Below are 6,510 nucleotides of genomic sequence, written 5' to 3' on the forward strand. Positions count from 1 at the left end.
GTGGATTTCATTATTTAAAACATACGTGTCCCATGCCAGAACTTTGAATTTTAAGAGGAAAAATACTGTCCTCTTTCGTAGAATATGTTTTGAATTTTTTTGCAAAAAGTCACTTCTTAAATTGTACTTCTTTTTATATAGTTGAGTTTGAAATTGTATTAAAAATGGGATTTATGGGGCTCCTAGGTGGCTCAGTTGGTAAGACTCTGCCTTCAGCTGAAGTCATGTTCCCAGGATCCTGGTGAATCTAGCTCCCTGCTCAGTAGGGAGTCTGCTTCTCCTTCTGCCTCTCCCCCTAGCTTGTGCTCTCTCATTCACTCTCTCTCTTTCATAATAAATAAAATCTTTTAAAAAATGGGATTTATATGTCAATCATAAACTTCCCTCTATGTACAATCACTTACAGATCAGCAAATCATTCAAGCCTTTAATTAAAAAACATGAACTGGGTGAATGAGGAACCACTCTCAATATATTTATATATATTTAGTCATGGTAGGTAGAGAGATGATAAAAGAAAGAGAGAGAGGAAAAATAAACGAAAAAGGAAAGGAAAGAAAAGAAAACAAAAGAAAAGTAAAGGAAATTTAGGAAGAGGAGAAAAATAATAGGTAAACTAGAGTATAGAAATGATTAACAGAAATAACAGAAAACTATAATTTATAAAATGTACCCTTTCATATGGAAGGTTTCAAATTCAATGACTGGGTTAGTATTTGCTAATGTGATGTAATGAATAATTGGGTATAAATTAAGCTGCTAGAAAAGACCCTAAAACATAGTAGTTAAACCAGGGATGTTTATCTCCCACCTAACAGTATGGCTGAGCTGGTGGCTTAATGGTGTCAGGGACCCAGTCTCCATCCATTTTGAGTTTTGTCATTCTCACATTCTACTGTTCATAGGGTTGATGATATCCAACCAGCTGAAATAAATGAACTGTTGCATCTATAATTGAGTTTTCCTAAGAAATCTTCCATTCACTCTTTTCTTTTAGCAGGGCCCTTTTTAATATCCCACAACAGCTGATTGCCTGATTAATGTCCCATAAAATGCATAACTTGCTATTATGAATGACCTGAATTTTGGCAGGAAAAAGTATAGACAATATTATATGTGACATACTAGCTATAAATTCTCTTTTGCTAGCATTGAATCCAAGCTTAAGTATGCAAACATTATAATAAAAAAAACTTTGCCTTTTGAATATTTCAAAATATTTTCTCATAACTTGAACATACATCAGAATATGTTGCTCTTAATTGCCTATGAAAGATTACAACTACTTGGTAAAACAATGACAAAATCAAGACTCTTGCACTTTTCACATACTGAAACAGAGTAGTCTTATATTTTCAATTGACAGAATAAACTTAAATTATGTCACAGGGAGACTAGGCTAGTGACTGCTAGGATAAGATTCTACTGAATGGCCACTTCTAAATGTTTTAAGACATATTTGATGGGACACCAAATATACAGAGTGAGTTTTCTTTGAAAAGAGTTTCAAACTATATTTTGAATATATAATAATCATTTGTATTTAATGTTTGACTGATTTGAATAAAACTATGATACAGCAAATCCAAATTTTGACTATCTATCATGATATAATCTGTTAATGCAGATGAGACACTAAAAGTGCTTGAAACATGATAAACATTCTATAAACATTATTTACTATATATCTTATTGTAAGTGTCTGCTGAACTGAATAGATAACTTTGTCAGAGGACAAAATTAACCCATACTTCCTCTTAGTCATCATGATTACTTTAATTTTTTTTTAATTAAGGCAAATTAATGAATGAAAACTTGCCTTCTACTAACTGTGACTTTTGGTGTGATTCCTATCACACTTCTCCAGAACCTGACTGCCTATGTCAGAAGTATGGCTCAAACTTTAACTAATGGTGTGGCCTTGAACAAGTCGATTAACCTCTCAAGTACCTAGTTTCTTTATTGGTAAAATAGGCATATTAATAGCAAATATTTCCTAGAGACAAAGACATGTAAGAAGTTTACATTAGAGTCTGGTACAAAATCAGAGCTCAATTAAGTGACGTCAATGATTATTGTAATTTGTCATCAACTTTTATAATTTGTTTTTTCTTTAAATATTTATTCAATAATAAAAAGAAAATATAGAAACATACTTCTTTGAGTCTAGTACGTTTTTTAAATCATGTTTTGCTCCCAGTAAAATAAACTATTGCCTTTAAATGCATTTCTTAATGGTCAAAATGAATAATAAATTTATAAAACATGCTAACTTGTCTATATGGAATAATATAAAATAATTGTTGTTATCCCACTTATTACATAAAAACATTATCCAGTAAAATATTGAAAAAATAATTGTTATCTTTTTTAAATCAGTTTTGGTCAACTTGAGATGAAAATTGTCTGATGTGTCCAAATTATTTGTTTTCTTTTGCTCTTATTGTGTTTCTAGAAGATGTGAATGTGACAGCTAACAAGTAAGAGAAATGACCATAGAAATCCCCCTAAACAGGGAATAAAATGGAAAAGTATTCCTCCCTCCAACAAAGGAAAAAGGTGCTAGGAATCATGAAAGTTTGATAAGAAATTTAAGAAAAATATTTTTCTTCAATATATAACATGTCACTCAGAGTCTGTTTTCTCACTTCTGAAAACTGACATTCAGATCCCTTCAGCATCATGGTTCAGAATAGTGAACACAGTTACCCTGCCAAGTTAGCCAAATAGAAGTGTATTTATTTTTTTAATTTTAATTTTAATTTTTTATATTTTATTTTTACATTTTATTATTAATTTTTATTTTATTTTATTTTATTTATTTTTTTTTTTTGAAAGAGAGAGACAGCTCAATCCCATGACCCTGAGATCATGACCTGAGCTGAAATCAAGAGTCTGAGGATTAACCAACTGAGCTACCCAGGCACCCTCCAAATAGAATTGTAAAGAATAGTGAAATAATTGCTGAAATACTCAAGCAGAGAGACAAAATATGTTTCTAGTTTTTCCCCTTAAAAATTAGTACATTACAGAAACCACTTTGGTATATTAATATACTTAGCTAGAAAAGTCTTTTTTAAAATTATTTAATAGTAGTAGCCATAGTTTCTGGGAAGAAAAAGAGATTATGCTCTCCACTTTGTTCGTTGTTCTGTGTTCATACATTTATTTAAAAACTAATAATATATTTATAAAACCTACTAACTTCTCTATATGAAATTATGTAAAGCATTTTTTTTGTTATATGCTATTTGTTATCCTACTTATTACATAAATATATTATTCAGTAAAATATTGAGAAAATATAAGTCAAATATTTGTAATACATCACAGAGTCAACTATAATCAATAAGTTTATAGTTGACTCTGTAATGTATTATGATCTTGATAATAAAAATTATATTACTATATTGGTATAGGATATTGAGACTAAATAAAAATATTATAAGTACATTGTTTTTATTTCTTCCTATAAAGAAAAAGAATGGCACTATCAATCAGGAGCCCTTAGTTTTTCTATTATTTTCATTCCCACAATTTCTCTATGTCTCAGCCTTTCCCTGGGCTAAATGGAGTCAATACCCCTTGTCCCTGTATATATAAGAATAAAGACATTAAGTTAAATAAACACATTTTGAACTCTTAAGGGAAAAAAAAATTACTAAAACTATTCTTCTCAATCCTTTATATTAGATTTTAGGTAAATATGTATTGATTTCAGCATCCAGGTATATAAAAATACAAATGAGAAAGACCCTCAAAATATTTATTTATTTATTTATTCCATTTAAATAGGCTACTACAGAAGTTTTCTTTTTTTGCTGCAAATGTGAGAATATTAATTTTTACAATACAATTAAATGTCTCATATAACAATAGATTCATTTCTAACATATAAAATGAGCTTTAATTTATTTTTTTGTTCACAAAGTTCTCAGAAAACTTGCTTTATGAGGTATTCTATATTTAAAACCAAGTCTTCACATAAATAGAGATTATATTTCCAAGGTCAGTTTGTCTGCTTTCTTTAAGCCTACAGAAGAAAAATGTTCTTTTGTTCTTTTGAATTTTACTTTATCATATATTTGAGTAAGAAGAGCAATGTAGCCCAACATTCGATCTTTGCTGTCATATCTGCCAGGAATCACAAAACAAGTGCCCAAATTGAGTGACTTCTAAGATTCAAAATCTCACTTTTTTGTTTGTTTGTTATTTTTGTTGCTCTACTCTTATTTTATGGTGGTCTATTTTATTTCTGTTTTAACCTTGCGGGCTATCAAACTCATTTTCTGAAAGAATATATATATTCAGAATATCTATTTGGAAGAATATGTGTATTCAGATACATACATTTATATACATATGCATACACATCAGTGCATGTATACATCCATACATGTAAACAGATTATATAGATGCTTAGATATAGACAGTTTTATAGGTGATGTATCAGAGGTGGAGAAACTTTATTTTTTTTTTTTAAGAGCCATACGTAGTTTAAGTATTTCAATCTTGTGGGCCATACAGGTCTCTGTCACAACTACTCAACTGTGCTACTGTAATGCTATAATGATTAAACAACCATACACAATGTGGAAATAAAAGATGAATGTTTCAGGGTCGTTCCAGCTCTGCGGCGCAGCGAACGGGGGGCGCGCACGCCATGCCTGCCGAGTGGCCTCCGGGCACGCGGGCGCGGTGCGGGCCCGGCAGGTGCTGTCATTAGTCCCACCTCAATAAAGAGCTGCTGGGGCTAAAGGGTCATGGGGGATCCTGGTAGAGAGGAGTACAAAATCCAGTCTTTTGATCCAGAGACTCAGCAGCTGCTGAAGACAGCACTCAAAGATCCAGGTGCCGTGGATTTGGAAAAGGTGGCCAATGTGATCATGGACCATTCTCTGCACGACTGTGTGTTCAGCAAAGAAGCAGGACGCATGTGCTATGCCATCATTCAGGCTGAGAGCAAGCAAGCAGGCCAGAGTGTCTTCCGACAGGGACTCCTCAACCGGTTGCAGCAGGAGTACCAAGCTCGAGAGCAGCTGGGCTCGGTCTTTGCAGGGCTGGGTCTGCTACGTCACCTTTATCTGCAACATCTTTGACTACCTGAGGGTGAACAACATGCCCATGATGGCCCTGTTGAACCCCGTCTATGACTGCTTCTTCTGGCTGGCCCAGCCTGACAGTCTGAGCAAGGAGGAGGAGGTGGACTGCCTGGTGCTGCAGCTGCACCGTGTGGGGAGCAGCTGGAGAAGATGAACCGACAGCCCATGGATGAGCTCTTTGTCCTGATCCGAGACGGCTTCCTGCTCCCAAGCGGCCTCAGCTCCCTGGCCCACCTGCTGCTGCTGGAGATCATCGAATTTCAGGCAGCTGGCTGGAGACGACCCCGGCTGCGCGCAAGTATTACTATAGCGAGGTCTCCGACTAGGTTTCTGGCTCAGGCCGCCTCACCAGCAGCACCCGCCTGTCCCTGCCAGACCTTGAACAGCTCATAGGGGTTTCCCACTCATGCGGCAGTCCTGCCTGAGCACCTTCCTTCCCGGGTTCAGGGACCAGAGAAGACACCAAACAGACCTGCCCCTACTGTCCCATCAGCCTCTCCCCACATCACCTCCAGCCTGGGCCAGGCAGAGAAAGGCAGCTTCCAACACCCACTGCAATGTGTAACCACTGGTGCAACAGCCATCTTGGTGCCTCAGTTTCCCCATCTGTAAAAGGGGTACCCATAGCTACTGGTGGTATACTTTGGGATACTGAGGAGCAGAGCACAAGTCACACCAGAAACTGCCTTTTATACATTTTGTACAAGGACCACTTTGGAAACAAACAAATTTCCAGTCGATTTTATTAAACAGCAGGTACCACCACACATGCGACACAAGTTCAGGGCGAGAATTTTCTAATAAACCTTTTCTAACATTAAAAAAAAAAGTTTCAATAAAACTTTATTTATAATAAAATAGAACCAGACAGCAGGCTAGATTTGCATCTTTGAGGTGTAGTTAGCTAATCTCTGATACAGGTAGTAGATATAGATACAAAATGGGTAAGGATATGTAACAGCCTGTTCACTCATAAAATACTCGCTTTAACCTACATTAATCTTTTCTTCTGACCTGATTTTTCACATATGTTGTTTGCCAGATTAAATTGTGTTTGATTTGACACCTTAAAGATAAAAATAAGAAAGCCAAGCAAAGCAGAAAGTCAGGAGACTGACAGAAGAGCTTGAAAGAAAGCCTTGCTGATTCTACAAACAAATAAGTTCAAACACTGTGTATTGAGAAGATCAATACAATTAATAAATTTTTAGTCAGACTGATCTGAAACAAGAAGATACACATTACTAAGACAGAAATGATAAAAATTGGAGAATAGAGAAAATGTAAAACCAACCACAACCACCAGCTACAACAAACAAAATCCTTGTTGGTAATCATAATTAGATTGCTTCTTGGCCTTTTGGCTAAGATCAAGTGTGCTAATCATAATTGGAGAGAGTTGTATTGT

General features: G+C 35.1%; 1 pseudogene; it reads left to right on the forward strand.

Annotated features, from left to right (window-relative positions):
* Positions 1–4,630: 4,630 nt before the first annotated feature.
* On the forward strand, positions 4,631–5,815 carry LOC116567364 (annotated as a pseudogene).
* The last annotated feature ends 695 nt before the right edge of the window (positions 5,816–6,510 follow it).

The sequence above is a fragment of the Mustela erminea genome, chromosome 1, assembly GCF_009829155.1.
Source record: "Mustela erminea isolate mMusErm1 chromosome 1, mMusErm1.Pri, whole genome shotgun sequence".
Classification (NCBI taxonomy): domain Eukaryota; kingdom Metazoa; phylum Chordata; class Mammalia; order Carnivora; family Mustelidae; genus Mustela; species Mustela erminea.